General features: G+C 35.4%; 1 pseudogene; it reads right to left on the reverse strand.

Annotated features, from left to right (window-relative positions):
• Positions 1-15,541: 15,541 nt before the first annotated feature.
• LOC125156184 (DDB1- and CUL4-associated factor 13-like) lies at positions 15,542-18,897 on the reverse strand (annotated as a pseudogene).
• Positions 18,898-24,091: the final 5,194 nt, after the last annotated feature.

A 24,091-nucleotide genomic window follows, 5' to 3' on the forward strand; every position in this document is an offset into this window, starting at 1 on the left:
TTTAGTACTGTGATTCTTATACCTTGACTTATGAAGGTACTATAGCAAAGCTTAGGACTCCTTTGATGAGGTCTGGCCTGAATAATAATTCCCATTATAACTTCTTCCCCATTACGTCCTCACATCATCAGCATAGTGGAATTATCCTGGACTAAGCCTCTATTTCTATACATAATTACCATTTTATATACCTTTTCATAATGAGAAATAGCAAGATTATAAGGTCAGCAATAAGGCAAACACAATAACATTGACTGGTTAAGTGCCAGCAGCTAGTTCGGAGGGAGACTTAGGGACAAGTGGAAATGGAAGTACATTTATCTGATCTGAGTAAGCATTCTTGGGGAGCATGTCTATTTCAGAGTCTAAGAATTTGGTAGAAGTGTTTTTACTGAAGGTAGGAAAATAATAAATGATATTGATAGAACTATTTGTTGAATGAGTAAAAAAAATACTCATTTTTTACCATTCCTTTTGCTTATTTAATAAGCTTTTCAATTATTCAAGTTTCAGTAGACCATGATAATTTTCTGTCATTTTCATAACATTGCATTGCCTTTATTTTTTTAAAGCAAAAGTTAGCTATTGGATAATAGTCTGAGAAGGAAAATCTGGACACTAACCTTACGTCTGCCACCCACATAAATGGAAAACATTAGGATATTTTCTCTATTTTCTTTTTCCTTCAGAGCTTCTAATGTGGTTACTTCATCTGTGACCTAAATCTTAAGTCATTTTTTAAAACAAAGTTACATGATGAGTACTGATTTTGGAAAAAGGAAAAGCCCTGTTGTTTCAGTAGTTATTGACTTCCAGAAAATTCTTTTTATATACAAAATTCTGAAATAGAGTGTCCTGGATACATAATACAGGAACATTAACAATTAATTTACTTACTTATTTAAAAATATTCAGCCAATATTTATGGAGTATTTTTTATATACTAAGGGGGGCAAACTTGGGCTTTCTGGAGCCCTGAAGCTTATGCTATTTGGATAGCCTCTATATATAAGATAAAGGAAACAAAACTATGACTGCAAAGTTAAATACAAAAGTGAATGTTTTATATAGAGTATAATTATATTAAAATAAATCCAAAAGCTTACAAATGCCTCAAGCACTACAAAATCCATAAAAATAGCATTTGTCTTAATTGCATAACACACTTTTATAATATTTTCCTTATGCTTTTGACTGTTTACACTTTGATAACCTCTTTATATAACAATTATTTTGTAATATCATTCCAAGTAGAGAAAAAAGAATATAATTCTGTTTTTCCTATAGCCTGGTGGGTCAATTTCTAAAATATTTTTATTGATAATTTAGAAAAGTTTATTTGGACCTCATACATCATTTTTAATAATTTCATAGAAAAGTTTATAATTGTCAACTATGGGAAACTTCAGTTAAGTTTCCTTCATATATGTCACACAAACCCAAACTAAAAGCTTTTCCAACTCAAAGTCCCCTTAGGAGAATTTAAAAAATACTCAGGTTACTTCCTTGCCATGTGGGCCTTGCTGTATGGTGGCTTACTTCATCAAAGCCAGCAAGGGGGAGAGTTAGTTGAGAGAGTTTTCTAGTGAAATGGAATTTATAATTTTTACATACTGTAATCAGAAAGTGACATCCTATCACCTTTCTTATATTCTGTTGGTTAGAAGAGCAAATCATGGTTCTTTTCCAACCTTAAGGGGAATAATGATACAGGGACATTAATACTAGGAATGGGGATGATTGATTGGTACCATTTGGACTATTATAACCATCCTTGAGGATAAGCAGGATTAGAGTCTAAAACTGCTCAAGCTAGAGTTGATTATCCTTACCTCTAAGTTGAGAGGGGCCTCATACATTACCAAAGAAGAAGTAAAATTTTTTCTGTCAAGAAAAATGGTAACTCCATCCTGCTAGAACTCCTTAAGTCCAAATTATGTTTTATCTATTTTTTTTCAAAATTAATTTATTTATATCAATTTTTTAAAAATATTTTTTAAATTATAAGATAACATTATTTGAAGAAATTTTGTCCTGACCCCCAATTTATGAGTTTCTGCAGTTGGAAAGGCATGCCATTCATCTGTCCTGAAATGATTGAGTTGATCAAAATGTTAGTTCTGACTATATATTTGTAATTTTTTTTTTAATTTTTTTTTTCAACGTTTATTTATTTTTGGGACAGAGAGAGACAGAGCATGAACGGGGGAGGGGCAGAGAGAGAGGGAGACACAGAATCGGAAACAGGTTCCAGGCTCTGAGCCATCAGCCCAGAGCCCGACGCGGGGCTCGAACTCACAGACCGCGAGATCGTGACCTGGCTGAAGTCGGACGCTTAACCGACTGCGCCACCCAGGCGCCCCAATATATATTTGTATTAATCATAGAGAATGGCTGTCGCTAGACCAAGAATTTGTTTGCAAAATGGACAGTCTTGACAATTACATCAACATTTAATATAATAATAAATCTTTATTTTTACTTAAACGTGTTTTAATAACATTTGAGGATCTATTATATTCTATGATTTTGTGATAGGGGCTTTCCTATATAATATCTTTTTATTTCTTACAACAACCCTGGTAAATAAATGAAGTGGTTGCCATTTTATAAAGTGCCATGAAAATATTTTGGCCAGCAAGGATGACTTAAGTACTGTCAGAAATATAGGGAGGAAACCAAAATAGCACGATATCCCAGAAGGAACAACCAGCTATAAAATATGTACTTCAAGAGCTCTCATAATATGCAGACAAAAATGTTCTAATAACAGCTAGCGATACGTATGTCACTGGTGACTTTAGCGAGAAGACAAAGTCAGGGAGGGATGGAGGTAGAATTCAGTAGGGAGTGTATTGAGAAGTAGGTGGTGAAGACTGGATAGTGTGCATAGTTATTTCAGGATGTTTGGCTGTAAAGGGAAAGAAGCAGAAAAAGGATAATAATTGGGGAGGGAGAATTTTGATACTTTGTTCTCATTAATTTTTTTTGATAAGTATGTAATTTTTAGGTTCTAGAAGGTTGATCCATTTAAGTGGTGATTGGAAGAAATAGGTAAGCAGTGAGAGATAAAGATACAGAAAAGGAATTATCTCTAGTTTCTGAGAGGAGATTGGGGTATAATTAAGAGCACAAGTGAAACAATTAGTCAGAAACACAAAATTCTTAAGTTTCCAGGCCAAGATTTGCCCCATGTTTTAATCAGAAAAGGGAAAAATCCACTTTGATAGAGTGAGGTACATTTTTATACTTACCCCTCATTTTCCATAGACATGGTCAGAATTTTGTTTCTGAGCTAGTTCACCTGTTATTCCCCAAGGCTCTTATAAATGAACCAAAAAGTTAAATGGAATATGGATAAATATGGGAAAAATTGCATTTTGGTGAGTTAACAGTTCTGCTTGAATAGAGTCAGTCCTACTTATAAAGCCCTTATTTTAGGAACAAAATAATATAAGCAGCAGGAAGTGGGAGACCAGTTAAAAGATCGTAACAAGATTAACCTTATAGCTTGGATTATTTAAACCAATTCTGAGTATCACTAAACTTTTCTATCAAAAAATTGAATAGGTGGTGTTAGAAAGTGTTAGCAAAAGAAGCACTTACACTTTTGGTTATGGTTCAATCAGTTATTCACTCCCAGGTATATATAAGACAGAAAAGTTCTTTGCTCCCTCTTAGTACTTAATGGTTGTTTATATTATTACTAAAGGATGTAAATGATATTTTTAAGTACAATGAAACCACTTTTAATATTGATTTGTGGTACCCATAAATAATTTTGTGATCTCAACAAGCCACACAGTTGCTCTGAACTTTGTATTCCTTTCCACTAAAATAAGAAGTGTATAAAGTGATCTTTAAGGTTCTGTTGGCATTATAAAATTGCGTGTTTCTAAGCTAATAATGAAATCTTTCCATAGAAGAAGTGACACACCTGTAACACTCACTGAAGAAATCCTCCCCTCTAGGAAGAGTTCCTCCCCTCTAGGAACTGTTGATGGTCAGGGGACAATGAGGAGGTTGGACATTGGCTACATCAAAACCAGCAGAAGGAGTTTACTCCCCAGACACTCCATGAATACATTCGTGTTCAGGATTGGACGAAGCTAGAGAGGGAGGGCTGATGAGCTGTCAGACCAGCCACCAAAAGCAGATTCAGAAAGCAAAGGTATGAAGAGCTGAGTCTGGAAAGAGTTCAAAGCAATAGGCAAGGACAGTGAGAGGTGAATAGACTCTGGGAAATTATCTGGAACAAAACTTTTGCTTTTGCCTGTGTTTTAAGTGTTTATTGAGGCATTGTTTGGAGGGATTCCAGTGTTTAAAAAGTAGACCTTTGCGAAGTTCAGGTTCTAAAATACACACTCTTATGGACTGTTGAAGAGTGTGATATTTAATAACTAAAATGAAATGTTCTATGTGTCAGTGCAAAATCTCTTTTGGAGGTAAATAGAAAAACCAATTCAGACTGACTTTAAAAGTGAAATTATTGGCTTAATTAACTGAAATCTCAGGATTAAGACTAGTTTTAGACAAGTTATAAATTAGAGACTTAAATATGTGTAATTGTGGGTCTTTTTTTTTAACATGAAGCTCTTTTTTAAAGTAAGAATTTAGACAGTTTATTAAAGAGAATCTCTGAAAATTAAAATGTATAATATAGAAATAACTATAAAATAAGATCCTGTACAATGTGGAACTGAAGTATTGGTAGTGGAAATCTCTGTCTCACTCTTGATCATGAGGACAGTTTTAAATAGTCACCATTTAGTATTATGGCTTTTGAAGGTTTTTTTTTCTTGTAGATACTTTTTATAAAATATGCTTTATAATATTAATGATAAATTTTTGAAAATAGTTTCCTGTTTTAAATCTTGAACAGATGTTGACTTTTATCCAATGTTTTGTCTATGTAGGGTGATTTTTGTTGTTGTTTTCATTTTGTTAATCATCATGGGTCTTTATAGCCCTTGTCACCTTCTTTAATCTGACAGTTGGGCAGGGAATGAGTAAACCTCCAAAAAAAAAATCAGTTTCCTGTAAATGACAGAGGGGAAATGGAGGCCCAAGGGCAAAACAACCAATAGTTTTTACATGATGACAAATGTCTGTGTCCACTTCCCTCCCATACCAGCTCAGAGTGCCTTAGCAGGTCTCAGGTCAGCCTCGGTGCACAAACAAAGAATCGCCTTCCTCCTTACCTCTGATGTCCCATTTTGGACCCTCTGGGCCAAGGAATAGAAAAGGAAATATATCTACAGAATGGCCAAATAGTTAAGAGGGCAGAGACTCCAAGCACTGGTAAAATGAGGCGTCAACACCCAGGATTTCAGGGCAGTTGCTGACTTAGGCTATAAAGCATATGCAAGAGAGCATTTATTCTTGCCCAGAGGGCAGCCTGGCCAGGTAAATTATCTTACAGTCCATAGACATGGAGTCAGTTTTCTGTTCACTGCTTTCAAGATGTTCATCTCTGTGGTTCTTCTTCTGACCTTCTGGTTCCTGGACCTGGTACTTTTAGACTGAAGGTGTCATTTGTGACAATATTCCAAAGGGTGGGCTCCACATTTCTGAACTTCAAAATTTATCATTAATCTCCATACCTTCCTCCTAGTTGTCTCCATGGAAGCCTTCCTTTTCTTTTTAAAAAAAATTTTTTTTTAACGTTTATTTATTTTTGGGACAGAGAGAGACAGAGCATGAACGAGGGAGGGGCAGAGAGAGAGGGAGACACAGAATCGGAAACAGGCTCCAGGCTCCGAGCCATCAGCCCAGAGCCCGACGCGGGGCTCAAACTCACAGACCGCGAGATCGTGACCTGGCTGAAGTCGGACGCTTAACCGACTGCACCACCCAGGCACCCCGAAGCCTTCCTTTTCAAACAGGAACTTCAAACCACAACTACTCTTCTGCCACCAGAAAACCAAGAAAAAAACGATCTTGAAATGCTTTCCACCCAATTTTTTTTTCAAAGGGGACTTATATTATTCTACCAAATTAAAGAATTCCAAACTAAATACAAGTTTAATCTCAAGTAGGAATGCTGGTGCCCAAAAGGGAAAAATAAAACAATTAAATTCTAGACTAATAATTTTTGAGGTGCGATGATGTTATGTAACGTATGTCTTTTCATTTTCTAGCTAACAATGTCAACTCACTAGGGAAATGTCAGAGGGTAAACTTTGGTAATTTCAAGATAATTGATTGGCTTGGATGATAGGCATCAATTTGGAGATAATGGTACTTCATATAGTTGCTTTGTGTTTTGAAATGAAATATTTACAAAATGCTAGTTTTGTTTGGGGACACAGTAAAATATTAGGTTATAATAACTATGTTACATGTGAAGTTGCTGAGAAAGTATTGCCAAGATAGACTGAGATCCTTGACTAACCCATAAAAGCGTATTTGCTTCATTAGGGAACTGATGATGCTATTGCAAAAGTACACAGCAAAATTTAGGCCATCTCTGCTTCTCCATCCTTTGGAACTTTTAAAAATAAATTTCTGTACTGGAAATCTTTTTGCCTTATGGTATAAATAGCTGATTTGATAATTCGCATGTTCTCATGAAAGCACAAACACCTAAAACACAGGGAAAGCCCTTCTAAGTTTGCACTATCCTAATTCCTTCGGGCTACAGGAAAGATCAGCTGGAAATAAAGAATTTGAGATATAGAGAAGGGAGAAATACTGTAACCAGAGAGGCTTCATGTGACTTTCAGATTTGGGCAAGAAGAATGTGAAATTCTGCATGCCACTCCAAGGTCTAAGGTATGTGTCACCGTGAAAACAATCACTTTCCAAGAATCAAGTATAAGGGCGAGGGAAATAATATTTTTTCAGTACTTACTATGTGTCAGGCTCCAACTAGGATAATTTACATATGTTGTTTCATTTAATCCCCGAGTGAAATACTATAATTTTATATCACCATTTAATTTTAAACAGCTTACAGAATCTTCCTGAAACATACCAATTCTCACAGCTGCACATAGTACTCACTCAAGAAAAGTTTACTGTGATTTTTCATTGAGGGAAAATGGTTTGCTCAATACCACAAAGCCAGGATGCGGTGGAATTTAAACTCAGAGCAATTCTTCCAATTCCAAGCACTTTTTACTACACTCTTCCTCTTGAATAAAAAAGAATTCCATTGTCCTGCTGTTCCTGAATATGCACACAGATGTACACATGCACACTACCTGCCACTCCTCTCATGGACCTTCATACTTTTCATTCCTATTATTTTTATGCATTTAGACACCCATTTCAGTAGACAGGAAAATAGCCTCTTAAAGATGTCTACATCCTAATCCTTGAAACCTGTGAATATGTTACCTTACGTGGTAAAAGAGTAAGGATCTTTAAGATGGGAAGTTTATCTTGGGTTATCCAGGGGTTGCCCAGCATTGTCATAAATATCCTTATAAAAGAGGGGCAGGGGAATCAGACTCACAGAAGCAGAGGTTCGAGTGATAGGGCCAGGAGCTGTGGAGTGCAGGTAGCCTCTAGAAGGTGTTAAAAAGCAAGGAAGAGTCTCCCCTAGAGTTTCCAGGAGGAACACAGCTTTGCTGACACCTTGAGTTTAGCCCAGTAAAACTGATCTTGGACATCTCACCCCCAAAACTGTAAAATAATGAAGTTTGTGGTAATTTGTTATAGCTGCAATAGGAAACTAATACAGCTTCTTTCTTTTTATTCTTCTTTTTTTACCATATTCCTCTCTACTAATCTACTAAAATATCTTGGCATTAAGGACCAGGTAATTATTAATGTTTTTAATGACAGCAAACATTTATTTTTCAGTTTTTGCTTGTCTTATCCCATTGAATGTTCACATGACAGTGGCACAAATTTCAGCAGCCTGGGTGTCCCTAAAGTCTTTGACTTTCTGGGATCACCCTTTCTTTTAATGCTTGAAATAAATTGGGGATGGAATACGATCCTGGTAATTTGAAAAATACAGAATTCTTTTCAGATTCCTTGTGGGTTATTAGGGAATTTCATTTGTTTAATTGTCTTTTGCATTAAATGCTTGTTTGGATGACTATTTATTTATTCTCTAAAATCTTGCTCCCTGAGTAGAATGGTGGTTTCTGGTGGCTAAGGGGTAGGGGAAATGAGGAGATGTTAATCAAAGTTTACAAATATGTAGTTATAAGCTGAATAAGTTCTAAGGATCTAATGGATAGCATGGTGACTATAGTTAACAAAACTGTATTTGATACTTGAATTGCTAGAAGGGTAGATGTTGAATGTTCTCACCTCATACAAAATGGTATGTGAGGGGATGGATGTATTAACTAACTTTGTTGTGATAATCCTTTTACAGTATATACATGTATCAAATCATCAAGTTGTACACCTTAAACTTACACAGTGTTATATGTCAATTACATCTCAGTAACACTGGAAAAAGATTTCACTCCCAGTGACCACAACTCTTTTCTTTCTGAGCTATGCCAAAATAAATGTGAGACAAAGAACTTCGTTTGTCCCTAGTCACTATCTATTTAGTTTATCTGAAAAGTATATTAGCAATAACATGAAGTACTGTGCATAGCAGAATTTTTCCCAAAGATTAGAATAAATGGAGTGGGTTGATATTAAAAGCCAGCAGTGTATTAAATATTTAATATTAGCGGGCACCTGGGTGGCTCAGTTGGTTGGACATCTGACTCCTGATTTCAGCTCAGGTCATGATCTCACAGTTGGTGAGTTCGAGCCCCATGTTGGGCTCTGCGTGGACAGCATGGAGCCTGCTTGGAATCTCCCCCCCCCCCACCTCCCTCTCTCTGCCCCTCCCCTGCTCGCTCTCTCTTCCTCTTCCTCTCAAATAAAATAAACATTAAAAATTTTTAAATATTTAACATAAACTGCTGATTGGAAACTGTCTTTGCTTGTTTTTAACTTTGGCAGTTTCTTACTGGGTCTCCATTCCCTTCCCTCATGTTAACGGACTCTGTGTTTCTTCCTAGATTTCTTCCTTTTTTGCCTAGTCTGCCACTGTCCATTAAAACAATTATTTTTTTCTCATCTAGAATTTTTCAAAGCTCTCTTACAACCACCTCCAGAGAAAGTAGTTTGTTACCAAACTCCCGGAGCAAAGAGAGGATCAGTTTGAAGGAGTATCCCAAAAGGACAGACTTAGGGAAGGGTTTTTATAGGGCTTTGAGGGTTGGGGTATTAGTTACTAGATAGCATTAGAGCAGAAGTTAGGAAGAAAGATCTTATAAATGAAGGGATTTGCTGGAACAGCCAGTGGTCTTAGTTTTGGAATATGTGTATCCTTATAGGGTTACTCTGAAATCAGTTTGATTTTTGGTCTTATACTGGAGCACAAGGGTTTGAAGTAGCTGGTATTAAATTTAAGCTTTTAACTCTTTAAACTATTTCAAGGTCTGTTTTGTACATCCCAAAACTCTTTTAACAACTTTCTAAAACAAAGAGCACTTCTCTGTGTTTTTCGACACTTTCTTGGCATAAAGCACTCCCAGAACCATTAAAATTAGAGCTTTTTCTAAAATGAATAAATTCTTAGAAAATGGTGTCATTCTGTCCAGAATCTGTTAGGCACACACACACACAAAAATGCCTCCCAATTGGAACTCAGAATCAAAAGTAAGTTTCTTTTGTTTAAAATCACATATTTTCCTTCCTGTGATATTATACAGTGCATTTTACTGTATTTTTTCATTCTCAATTTTAAGGTGAGGAAACTGATGCTTATAGATGGTAAGTAACTTGGCAAAGGTGTGATAAAGAGGTGTGATATCTCTATGCAATCCTAGCTGATTTGTCTGGGAACTTCCTATGAGAAAGCACACAACATGTGAGACTCTTGCACACTGTTATTCCCTCATGCGCCAGGCTTTAGAGCTTTTTGTTTTTTAGTAGATAAAACATACTACGATTTATGGATTTAGTTCACATCTTTGTAAGAGCAAAAACACAATTAATAATAATGCTGCAGTATAAAAGTTTTCAGTGTAAAATGCTTCCTAGAATGAACTCTCCTCTAACTTTTACTTTGGAGGAAAGCAGAAGTTACCTACTTGCCCTATTTATAAGGAGCTCATGAGAAATTTTGAGAACTTCTATCTATACATCCACTCTTCTCATCCTCCCTCTTGCCCAGGATCTGTCTATGTTGCACCCCAATGCTTGAGAAAGAAGCATGTTTGGGAGCAATACTATCTCTGTCAGACTAGCCCCATGTCTATAAAGCCAGCTGCAACACAACCAACTACTTTATTGAATGTTTATATTGTGATTGGCATTGTGCTGGAATGTGGTTTCTTAACATGTGCCCCTTCCCCATCTGAGTGGGTGTGCAAGTGTGTATTGTACGTTATCAAGCAGAATACAACCATCAAGCTTATCAGGAACACACCTGGAATAAAAAGAATGCCTTAGAATTTGGTTATTGCTTCAATAAGATTTCCTTCAGACCTACTTGGTGCTAAGATAGATATCTAGATGTCCATTGTGATGGAGGGGGGAGACTAACTTTTGTGTCTGATAGAGGGAAATAATCTTACTTCTTTTTGTTACAGGAGGAAAATAAGAGTTTTCTGTGGGGGGGGCCTCTTTCTTGCTAATATTGGTCACCTCTCATAGCATCACAGCCAACTAGAGTTCAGGATAGAAGTGAGGGGCACATAACACAGAGATCCTGTTCTGCAGTACTCATACAATCACATTGATTATTAAACCTCTATGAGATAGATATTTTAAATAATCATCTTACAAGTGAAGACCCTGTTCCAAGAGAACAATTAATTTGTCAGAGGTAGGAGAACTAGAGCTTACATTTGAAGTTGTATCCAGTTAGGTTAAGTAAACTGTCCAAAGTTGGTATGCTTCGGTTGACTTTGGAATCAGCTCAGTTCAGTGTAAATCCAAACACTAGGCTTATGTCTGTTATGCTCTGCCATCCCTTCTATGTATTTTAAGATGAGCTACCACATAATTGGGTTTTTTAAAAAATATTTACCACTGTGCTTATTAGAATCCAAGTGTCTTAGGGTTTCTCTTTTCTATAATGTTTAGTAATGATTCATTTTAACCCAGTAATTATGTGAAAGGATGAGCATCAGAAGACCAAAATTAATGAAAGTAAAATTTTTTTTGGAAAAATGCATATTTGTTTACTAATTTTCTTTTAGGCCAAACTACTTTCTTACATGCTAATTTACCTGGGTTGCAATGCCTTGTATTATCTCTTATCATACCTTGAATTTCTCTTGAAATTCACACATCCTTTTTGTTTTTGTTTTTGTTTTTGTTTTTGTTTTTTGGAATGTAATGAGAGTTGTACAGTGGTCAGATTTATACACCACAGAGACAGGGAAAAAATGCTCTGGTTTCACTGATGACATGAATCAATTCTTGGTACATAGCAGATAATCAAAGGCTTATTGAAACTTAAAATGAGTCATTATTTAAATCAACATCTAAAATGAATCATAAGTTTTAAAAAAAATCTGTTAATTTTCAAGGTTGAATGAAAGACATTGCTGTCTTTAGTCATATTTAAAGGTAACTTTTGTTTGAAAACTCAGGAAGATAATATTGTTTCTGAAGTTAAAATTTAGTCACTCATGAAGTGGAATTTACCGTGTAAATTATGTAGGTCATGTAAACATTGTTTCTGGCTTTCAGAAAATATTGAGGATTTCACCATTTCCAATTGGAAAATAAAGCCAAGTAAATGGAAGTCAGGAGAGAGGATTATAAAAAACACAGTGTTCCCTTCAGCTAGCTTCTCTCTCTGTTTAGTCATTATAGCCATTATATTTACAGAACAATCAAAGCAAGGAAAATTGTCATCAGGAAACCTCCTAGACACTCGTAACTGCTCATTGAATCCGGGAGATGTGATTATTATGCTTATACCTAAGATGCAAGACAGTCTGAAGTTTACATATGTTTACAAAAAGATGGTTTACTTGGTAAATAGGGAATTAATTATTATTTCCTAGTAGTAAATACATCAGTGTATCAGTAGCCAGTTAACTAGCATTTTCTGCCTGCCTGCCTACCTTAGAACAATCAGTACAGTAGCATATCCATTTCCTTCATCCCATATTTCTTCATTTTAGTGAATATATTAGCAAAGATGGTAGGACCCTGTCCTTGGAGAATATGATTCAGTAAATCTGAGTTTGCACACTTTTCTACATCGCATTCCATTTAATAAAAAGAAAGAAAAAAACCAGAAACTCACATAGAGGATGATCAGAGAAAAGAAAATTTAGTACACTATTCATTAAACCAGTGGTTGGCCCACCTTTTAAAAGAGGTGTGTTATGCTTTTCTTTTTTCTTTTTTTGAGTTTATTTATTTGTTTTGAGAAAGAGAGAGAGAGAGAAAAGCAGAGAGAATGAGAGAGAGAAAGAGAGAGAATCCCAAGCGGGCTCTGCTCTGTCACCATGGAGTCCAATGCAGGGCTTGATCTCACAGACTGTGAGATCATGACTTGAGGCCAAAATCCAGAGTTAGATGCTTAACTGACTGAGCCACCCCAGTGCCCCAAGAGAGGTATGTTACGATTTTAGCCTGAGGATGGTTTATTTGTTTACTCACCAACTTGAGGAAGAAGAGGCAACCAAACTGGGTCTTGACATAAAGAATATGTGACCATCAATACTCCTAACGACAGGAGCTGTCACAAGAAGTATAAAGGAAACCGTGGAGGTGGTACCATATATTATTCCCTCCACCACCACCATGCTGTCTTTGGCATATACATCATAGGACCTTGATTACTGTATTGCATCCTAAAATATAAGTGGAGCTGTGGGAGATTGTATGTTGGAAATTTTACAGGGCACCATGGTCTCAATTTAATGTCTTTTTTAAAAGAGAAAATGACATGCTACGTAACAGTGGTGAAAAGTTTAGTGGGGTATGGGGTTAGTTTTGGGAACCTAGCTCTTGACAAGTCTACTTGGAATGCCCTTCCAGGGCTATCAATGTATAATAATACTGGCACAACAAGGTTGGATAGGTTATTTTCATTTAAAGTCAAAGAAGGTCATTGCTTACCCATGTTCAAACTCTGCATGGCATGCACGTGCTTAATGATATCTGAGTTTTTCCACAAAGTATATTCATAATAACCTGTCATTTGATAAATTCATAAACGTAAGAATGAGTGAATAAATTAAATGTACTTAACTATATTTCTGTCTTTCTCTTTGATTTGCTTTCTCTGTAATTTTCTCTATATTATTCCAATAGTGTGTGTACAGTTACAGTGAGCACTGATTTAAAAACAGACCATGTCATTTTGAGCAACACTTCCTGCAAAATAATAACTGAGATTTTAAATTTAATAGGAATAAATGAGCCATCATTAGGCTAAACCTTGACACACCACTCTTAAAAGGTGGCCAACCACAGGTTTAGTGAATAGTGCACTAAATTCTCTTGTCTGATTACCCTCTAGGTGGGCTTTTTAAATTTCTTGTTATGAAGTAAAATACACATGTAGAAAAGAATACGTGTTAGGAAGGTACAGTTCCATGAATTCAGCAAGCAATTTTAAGACCTGTACGAATTCTCTTACAGCTACCAAGTTTACGCTTAGCTTCTTGAAAGATACAGACTGCCATGTTCTTTTGTGTATAGTACAATAAACCTTTAACATGGATCATTATTATATATAATAATATGTTATCAGTATTCTATTTCTGTAGATGAGGAAACAAATTCAGAGAGTTAAATCACATGTCCAAATTCCCAAAGCTACTAAGTGGAAGAAATGCTACGTGAATCCAGGCTTTCTGGCTCACAGTCCCATGGCTGTTTTTCATTAATGCTGTCTTTGTGAGGTGGATGCCATAGTGCACTGTCCAGATCTACCACTTCCCCCTCTCAGAACTAAACCACTCATTTCCCCAGCTGCTGGGAGTGTGGGTGGCTGACAGCTCTCAGCTGAGTCAGCAGGTTATCTTTGGGAATTGCCCTAACCCAAGAAGAGCACTGCCTAGTCCATGATCACACCCTTTGGGAAGATGTCCATTCATATCCAGTTACTGATTGATGCAAGAGTATAAAAGCCTGTCACTCTTCATAGTTCTGGACAACTTATAAAAAACATTCTAGTTCTCGAGCTTTCCAGGTATGATTGCTAATGCCTTTGTTAGATATGCATCACAATTCACCTTCCTTTACTCCCCAGTTCAGGTGTTGATCCCCAAAACACCAGCCCATGAACTATGTGTAGATCACTGTCTTGGAGTCTGCCTTCTGGGGGAACATAAGTGAACTTTTCTGTAGTGTTTTCTTTTTTAATGTATTTTGTGCTTTATTAGAATAATAGTCATTCATTCAGTCAACAAAAATTGAGTGCTCATGTATTAGTCAGAAATGAATTGTGAAAAACAGAAACTACTTTATTTTCAACAAAAATGGATTTAATATAAGGAATTGGGTTTTTCCAAGCGACTGGAATGGCTGGGCCTCTGTAACTGACTGCCATATCTGCCACAATCAAAAAGATAGTAATCAAATCATCATGTTGTACACCTTAACTATATACACTTTTTTTTAAATTTTCAAAGAGAGGTGATAGAGAACCAGAAAGATTGTTTAATTGAGGAGTAGAGATCTTAGTACTTTAACTGCAATTCCAAGATGGAGATCAGAGAGCAACTTCTATAACCCTAGGTTCCAAAACCTCATCAGACCTGAAAGATTTGCACCAGCAAAATGGATGCCTTGTACAAGCAAACCCTGCTTCGTTCTGCATTTAACATAATTCCACATTTGAATAAATGCATTCAGATGATGAACTTACCTGGAATCTGTTCTGGAAAAGGTTATTTTTTAGTTTGTGGCACAGGAAGTCACCCCAGAACGATGTTTAGAAAGACGAAGCATGAGCCAGACTATTTACCACACATAGCCTTTGGCTTCACCAGGCTTACATTTTAGACAAAATGTAAGACAAAAAATAAATGGATATGGCAGACAATAACAATCCTAGATGGTTTTATTAGAAGATCAGCAAACGTTAATAGTTAAAACATTTTGGGTTTGGAAACAGTCAACACAAGGAATTTTTTTTGCAAAAAAAAAAGGGTTTTATTACCTTGACTATAAATTATAATTATTATTTATAAAAGCTATATAAGTGACCATCTTTAAAGTCTCAAAAAGGCAAATACAAATAAAGCACAGAAAATTAATTGAATTGAAAAAAAGTTCTGGCATAGTTCTTCCACATCAAATGTTTAGTGTATCTACAATAATAGATCAGCCCAAAGGTATATCTGCAGGTTCTAAAAGTAAAAGTAAGTTAAGTTGGCAAATACCATATTACTCAATGAATAAGAAGGCTGATCAAAGATAAAATGTTGGATAGTTTTATCAAGCAGGCCACCTTACAGGATAATTTTCCAGGGTAGCAACTCTACACATAGAACTGAACTGTTTGTGATTATTCTAGAGCCAGTACATTTATTTGCACAGTTTTAAAATAAAAATGTAACAAGTAATTATACATTAGGATTGGTGGGAATACCAGGTATTATTTCAGAACTGTCACTATGTATTCCTTCCTGTCTGACACAATCAATACAGATCCAGGCTTGCTGTGTTTAAAACGATTCCCTTCCTTTTGTTGACCAACTTCTTTAATGGTGTGCTGTTCTTGAATCTGGGTGTAGATAGATTTTGGTAGATATCGGTGATGAGCAACGCGTTTTATATGAGGATGGTGTTGAAGTTTCTCCTTCAACTTCTGGCTATACCCTTTGGCTGCTTCTTCTCGTGAAGTAAGCACATCCAGTTTTTCAGAAGCATTAGCCTTCCACAGACAAATGTCCATTTCATCAGATCCACACGTAATATATTTGCTGTTAGAAGTCTATTTTATACAGAGAACATGTTGCATTCTCTTTGCATGATAGACTAACCCATTTCTTTTTTTGCCAATAGGAAAGATTCAAATCGATTTATCAAAACTAGCAGACACCAAGTCTTTCCCAGTGGGAGAATAATGTACATTAAGTACTGCAGATACAGATCCACATGTACCATTACAAGAGTGTATAGTGGATGCTTCTGAAATGCATAGAAGTTGTAATCTTCATTTGCTGCAGTAAAAATGAAAGCTTCCATAGGGTTCCAACAAATTGTATTTGTTCCCATACCTAAGATACATTTTTCAGAGGAGTATCTTGCCCCATATCATATAGTACTATATTCCTGTCAGAAGCACAACTGCCCAAGAGAAATGTGTCAGTTGGATTAAGTTTAACACTACTGTCAAATCCCTAGATCATCGAACATATAGGATTGTTTCTTTGTTCATCCCAAATGTCTACTTGGTGTCCACATGTGGCAAAAACAGCTTCTTTCCAGTGATGAGCAATTCCTGTATACACTCTCTTTCCTAATGTTGTATGCAGTGGTTCCTCCTCTTCTCCGTAGCCCAGTCCATCCATTTTCTACTGCTTCACAGTTTTGTCATCACCAACAGTTAAAAAAAAAGTCACACAAAAACAAGTATGTATTCCTTATACAAAACTCTCATGTGCTTGTATTGTATGGATACTTTTTCATTTAGTTGAGTTCCAAATTCTAATCTCTCAATCACATGCTCCAGGAAGGACAGTAGCCAGGCTCTTTGGATGCTTTGCCAAACAATTGACTTCATCTCTGTAAGGAAGCGAGAAATAGTTTTGCCGATACCCATCCCAGTTTGGTAACATTTAAAGCTCTTACCTTTCTCATGGGACCTCAAAAGGATGTAAGGTAGGATTATAGTTTCTTGTAACTGGCTATGTAGATCCAAATCTTCCTTCCTGAAAGATCTGAATCCTTAATTACTCTGCCATTTCTGGTTCCGGTAGTTTTCCATTAATCTTTACTGTTTGCATGGGAATTGTAAAAAGAACCTCAGAAGATCTCCTGGGTTCCAAACACAGTCCTCCTTGCTTCCACCATAGAAGCAACCAATTTCCCCTGGCATTTGGCATCCATCAGTCTGTTCCTTATAGGAATTTATATAATAGTGCCAATGTGATGCAGTTATTGAAATATACCATTTGGCAGTGGTTGCATGACTTATTTTGAGATCCAGAAGGACAGTGTGCAACTTTAGATATGCTACCACTTTCAAAAGAATTCTACTGGACTCAGGAAAAATGAACAGTTAAGTTTGAAGAATTCATGTTGTGAAAATCAAACTAGATTAGGGCTTGACCTAACTCACGCTCTCCAGATTTTAGATGTGAAAACGTTAACGTTGAAGAGTACAAAATATAGATTATTCTATTCAAGAGCTTCATATTTTGGCTAAAAAAAAAGGGAAAGAATCTCTTTTGGCTGAGTGAACCTGAGAAAATAATACAAAATTGGTTATAAAACACTGATGCTCAAAATCTAGTAAAAGTGGGGCACCTAGGTGGCTCAGTTGGTTAAGCATCTAACTCTTGATTTCGGATCAGGGAGATCATGATCTCACAATCATGAAATTGAGCTGTGCGTTGGACTCTGTGCTGGGTGTAGAGCCTGCTTAAGAGTCTCTCTCCCCCTCTGCCCCTCCCCTGCTTGCTCGTGTGCATGCTCTCTGTCTCTCTGAAAGAAAGAAAGAAAGAAAGAAAGAAAGAAAGAAAGAAAGAAAGAAACACTATGAACTCATTGTATTCCAGACATACAGAAATGTACACATCTATGCCTATACAAAATACCTCACAAATATCAGCTCTCTCACAAACCTTTTGAACTCCTGAGATCTCCAAAAGTCCTTGAGTCTTGGCTTGAAAAGTTGTAGTCTACAATGGCATGCTCTCTTAAGTTTTTGAGGATTTTGAGTTTTCAGTTCTCAAAAAGTGGTAATATGTGCACATGCATGACACACATATAGCGTGTATGTATACTTGTATCATGTACATGTATATGTACATATATAATAATATATACATATATACATATATAATACATATAAAACATATACATACATACATATAATACATATAATATGTCTATATATAATGCATATATTACATATAATGCATGTAATGCATGTAATACATATGCATATAATACATATAATACTCATATGCGTATAATACGTAATGCATATAATACATATAATGCATATAATGCATATAATACATATGCATATAATGCATATAATACATATAATGCATATAATACATAAAACACACACATAATACATACATATGATACATATATAATGTATATAATACATACATACATACATAATACATATAATACATATACACATATGCACACAAATGAAATATTTACTACTAAATATCGTGCTGGCAAAGCAGTGTAGCCTAAGTCAGTTGTCTCAAAAATTGTTACTATGCATCCCCCATCAGTAAAACATTTTTGAGAATGTTCTACTACACAGTTTCCTAGAGGCTGAAAATTGCTCCATTTGTTTCTCTGTTTACCTCTATTACCTACTAATAAAATAGAAGCAGATTACCTAATACCAAGTGAGTAGTGGTGTGATGCTGAACGAGTCATGGATCTTTCTTAGACTTCGTGTCTTCATCTATAAATTTCTTTTGTAATTTGATTTATCTTGTTCAGTGCTAAGATTAAGCAGTTGTTTCAGATGCTGCTACAATATGGGATTGTATTTATTGAATCATTTTTGATAGACACAGACAGTGTATGGATAAGAGCAGGTCCTGCTATACATTATGCCTCAACAATATGAAATACTAAACCAGAATAAAAGGGAAATTTCTTATGCCCTAATTTCAACTCACAATATGAATTAATGTGCTTCACTTTAGGAATACATATAACCTCTTTAACGCATGATAATGAAGCCATCATGGGGTCTACAACCTGAGTCCCAGGGCTCTCAGAGCAGCATGAAGAGTGATAATGCCCCATAGTACCTGGTCTGCTTGTCTTTTATTTACCCTAAATTTGCTAATGGGGTGGATAAGGGACTGAAATAGAATGGCTGTGGCTAAATGTGCAGAGGCCTCAAAGACACTGATTGGCCAGGAAAGTATTAATAATCAGAGTAACCATAATAAAGTTAGCTCAGGACATGAGTAATAGTGTGCAAAGCTAAAGAATATCTGTTTCTGCATCTAGGGAGTAGATTTAGAAAACTTGGTTTATTTTATTATATTATGGGATAGAGTGCTTAAAACCTAAATGCTAGTCACCAATTCAAAGGGAGGATGCTGGAATGAGGAACAATATGACATTTGATAACAGGGCAGGGTGTTTAAGAGGGAGGCAGCACTGGTGGCTTTATAATTTGCTGTTTCATTTCTGTGTTTGGCTTCTGCTGTAACCAGCTGGCATGAAGGAACTCTCTGGTGTTTTGAATCAAGAAGGAAATAAAACACACACAGGCTTCACTACAGATAACCTGAACATTTTGAATTTGGTTTATGGCAAGAGAAATGTGTACTTTGGCTTTATTTTTTAATAGTGGTGGTATGTTGGCTGAATTGATCTCCTTTATGACTCGAGAATTTGTGCAATGGTGCTTGGATTTAAGAAAGGTAAAATATACCTATGGAAGAAAATTTTTGTCTCATCTGAAAACAATTGACATCTACGAACAATGGCTGCTTAATGAGAAAATATCTATTGGCAAGTAATAGAAATTGTTGAATTTTGATTGTAAGATTAAGCAATGTTTTTTCCTCTTAGCCTCACCTTGATCTGTTTAGATTGGGTTGGATTTCTTACTTGAATTTAGTCATTGTTATATAATTATGAAAAAAAAAATTATGCCGTTTGTCTTTGAAGTGATCTCTGCTTTTTATGTAAATTTTCTATGAATGTGTAATGTATAACAAATATATATATGTGCGATCTTAAGTGTACTTCTCAATTATTTTTATATATTACTCACTCCTTTGTAACAATCACCCAGATCAAGATAATATTTCTAAAAGCTTCCCTTGTACTCTCCTAGCCACCATGCTCCTCCCACCTCCCCAAAGAGAACAGCTATTTTGACTTCCATCACACAGATTGGTTTTGCCTGTTGGAGACATTTATATAAATGTAATTATATAGTGTTTTTGTGTATGTGTCTGGTTTATTTCACTCAGTGTTATGTCTGTGAGACTATCCATATGGTTGTTTGTAGAATTAGATTACTCATGGTCGTTGTGTAATATTCCATTTAGAATATCAGTATTCTAAAATTATGTATGTTCTTCTATTCATGGATACTTGGGTTGTTTCCAGTTTTCACTATATAAGATAATGATATTATTAATTTTTTGACATGTCTTTCAGTGCATATATATTCAAATTTTCTATATTTAATAGTGTATTTGTTGTGTCATAAGATATTGTTATGTTTTGCTTTAGGAGATATACTGCTAGACAGCTTTACAAAGAGATTATACTTATTCATACTCTCACTGGCAGTACTTGCCTCCAAAGTTTCTGGTAGATGTATAGTAATGTTGTGTGTGTGTGTGTGTGTGTGTGTGTGTGTGTGTGTGTGTGTGTTATGTAATTTTTTAAAAAGACATTAATTTAGAGCAGTTTTAGTTCACAGCAAACCAAGAGGAAAGTACAGAGATTTCCCACGTACCTCCTATCCCCACACATGCATGGCCTCCCCTGTTATCAGCATTTTTCACCAACGGTACATTTATTATTATTGAAAACTTGCAGCAACACATCATAATCACCCAAAGGTCATAGTTTACATTAAGGTTTCCTCTTCCTGTTGTACATTCTGTGGGTTTGGACAAATGTGTAAAGACATGTATCCATCATTATAATATGATGCAGGGTATTTTCATTGCCCTAAAAGTCCTCTCTGTTCTATTTATACTAATCCTGCCCACAATGACCCAATTATCTTTTTACTCTTTCCACATTTTTTTTCTTTTCCAGAGTATCATATTGTTGGAATAATAGAGAATGTAATCTTTTCACATTGGCTTTTTTCACTTATTATTCATTTAAGTTTCCTGCATATCTGTTCATGGCTTGATAGATCATTTCTTATTAGAACTGAATAATATTCGGGGCGCCTGGGTGGCGCAGTCGGTTAAGCGTCCGACTTCAGCCAGGTCACGATCTCGCGGTCCGTGAGTTCGAGCCCCGCATCAGGCTCTGGGCTGATGGCTCAGAGCCTGGAGCCTGTTTCCGATTCTGTGTCTCCCTCTCTCTCTGCCCCTCCCCCGTTCATGCTCTGTCTCTCTCTGTCCCAAAAATAAATAAACGTTGGGAAAAAAAATTAAAAAAAAAAGAACTGAATAATATTCTATTATCTGTAATGTAGAATTCTATAATTTTCTGTTGTGTTCCAGTTTATGAATTCATTCACCTACAGAGGACATATTGGTTGCTTTCAAATTTTGGCCATTATGGTAAAGCTGACAAAACGTGTGCGGACAGATTTTTTTGTGTGGACGTAAGTTCTCAACTCCTTTGGGTAATAACCAAGGAGAGTGATTGCTGGATCATCTGGTGAGAATATGTTAGTTTGTGTGAAGCCACCAAACTGTCTTCTAAAGTGTCCGTACCATTCTGCATTTTCACCAGCAATGAATAAAAATTCCCATTGCTCCACAATCTTGCCAACAGCTGGTGTTGTCAGTGTTCCAAATTTTGTCCATTGTCCGTTCTAATAGGTGTCTCTAATGGTATCTCACTGTAATTTTAATTTGCACTTTTTGGTGATCTATTATGTAGAACATCTTTTTATATGTTTACTTACTATCTGCATATCTTCTTTGGAGAAACGTCTGTTTAGATCTTTGGCCCAATTTTTAAATGAATGGTTCATTTTCTTACTTTTGGGTTTTAAGAGTACTTTGTATATTATGGATAACAGCCCAGATGTGTCAGATGTGTCTTTGCAAATATTTTCTCCCAGTCTGTGGCTTGTATTCTTATTCTCTTGACGTGGCTTTTCACAAAAGTTGTAATTTTGATGAAGTCCGACTTATCAATTATTTCTTTTGTGGATTGTGGATTCTGTTGTATCTAAAAAGTAATCATCACATCCAAGGTCACCATGCAGGTTTTGTCCTATGTTATCCTCTAGGAATTTTATAGTTTTTAAAAATTTTTTTTCAACATTTATTTATTTTTGGGACAGAGAGAGACAGGGCATGAACGGGGGAGGGGCAGAGAGAGAGGGAGACACAGAATCGGAAACAGGCTCCAGGCTCTGAGCCATCAGCCCAGAGCCTGATGCGGGGCTCGAACTCACGGAGTGCGAGATCGTGACCTGGCTGAAGTCGGACGCTTAACGGACTGCGCCACCCAGGCGCCCAAGTTTTATAGTTTTTAATTTTATGATCCAGTTTGAATTAATTTTTGTGAAGAGCATAATGCCTGTCTAGATTATCTAGGTTCATTTTTTTGGTGAATCTAGATTTATTATTCATCAATATGTGGATGTTCAATTGTTCCAGTAACCTCTGGTGAAAAGACTATCTTTGATCTATTTTATTGCTTTTTCTCTTTTGTAAAAATCAATTGACTATATTTGCAGTGGCTATTTCTGATTTTGCTATCTGGTTCCATTGATCTATTTCTCTGTTCTTTTACCAATATCGCATTGTCCTGATTATTGTAGTTTTACAGTTCTTCCTCAATATTATATTGGCTATTCTGGCTCATTTGCTTCTCCATCTAAACTTTAGAATCAGTTTGTCAATATCCACAAAATAACTTCCTGAGATTTTGTTTGAGACTGTATTGAACCTATAGATCAAGTTGGGAAGAACTGGTATGTTGACCATACTGAGTCTTCCTATTCATGAACATGGAATACCTCTCCATTTACTTAGTTCTTACTTGATTTCTTTCATCAGAAATTTATAGTTTCCTCGTGTAGATCTTATACATATTTGTTACACTGTGGTTTTAACTTGTATGTACCTGATGGCTATTGATATTGATCACATTTACATATGTTTATTAGCCATTTGAATAGTCTCTTTGTGAAGTGCCTGTCCAAGTGTTTTGTCTGCTTTTTTCTATGGGGTCATCTATCTATATTTCTTGAGTTGTAGAAGATTTTTTATATAGCCTGTTTATTTTTCCTATACATTATATAGTATATATGTAACATGTATTATGTTTATTTTTCATATACACCATGCATATTATCTATATACATAATATATACATTTTCTATAAATTATATATAGAATATATATTATATATATTACATATACTATAACTTTTTTTTCATTCTGCCTTGTAAACTCTTCATGGAATATTTTGATAAATATGAAATCTTAATTTCTATGAGGCACAAATTATTAGTGTTATCTTTGGCTAGTACATTTTGTTTCCTCTTTAAGGACTTTAAATGACTACTTTGGCTATGAAAGTATTCACGTATATTACCTCCTACAACCTTTATTGTTTTGTAATTCACATTATTTAGATCTACACTTAATATGGAATAAATTTTGGTTGTATTCAGTACATACAGGGTAAAATTTATTAACCTAAATTTTCCCCCCACTGCAATGCAATGTCACTTTTATATCTGTGGTTGCTTATATGACTCTGTTTCTGGAGTCTTTATTATATGCCATTGGTCAGTTTTTCTATTCTTGTGTCAATATCATAAAATCTTACTGTGATTTCTTGGTAAGTATTGATATATGGTAATTTAAATACTTTGACTTTATTTTCATTCAAGATTGCCTTGCCTCATCTTGACCTTTCTGTATTTTCATTAGAATTTTAAAATAAACTAATCAATGTCAATAAAAATAAAGTTTTGATTTTAATTGGTATTCAATTGAATTGAATTGAAGTTGGGAAATAATTGATACATTTACAATCTTCAGTAAATTTTTTCATTTATTTACCTCTTCTTCAATTTTTGTAAGTAATATTTTTAAATTTTATGTGCAAAGACTTTGCAAAATTTTTATTAGGTAAATATATCGAAATTTTATGTGCTTGATGCTAAATTAATGCTCTTTAAAAATTTTTATTTTCTAATTGCTTATATCCAGCAGTCATGCTAAATTTACTTACTGATTCTAACACTTTATGAATGCTTTGGATATTTTGTGTGCACAGTGATGCCATTTATAAACAAAATCCATTTATTCTTTTCCAA

This window comes from Prionailurus viverrinus, chromosome F2, assembly GCF_022837055.1.
Source record: "Prionailurus viverrinus isolate Anna chromosome F2, UM_Priviv_1.0, whole genome shotgun sequence".
NCBI lineage: Eukaryota > Metazoa > Chordata > Mammalia > Carnivora > Felidae > Prionailurus > Prionailurus viverrinus.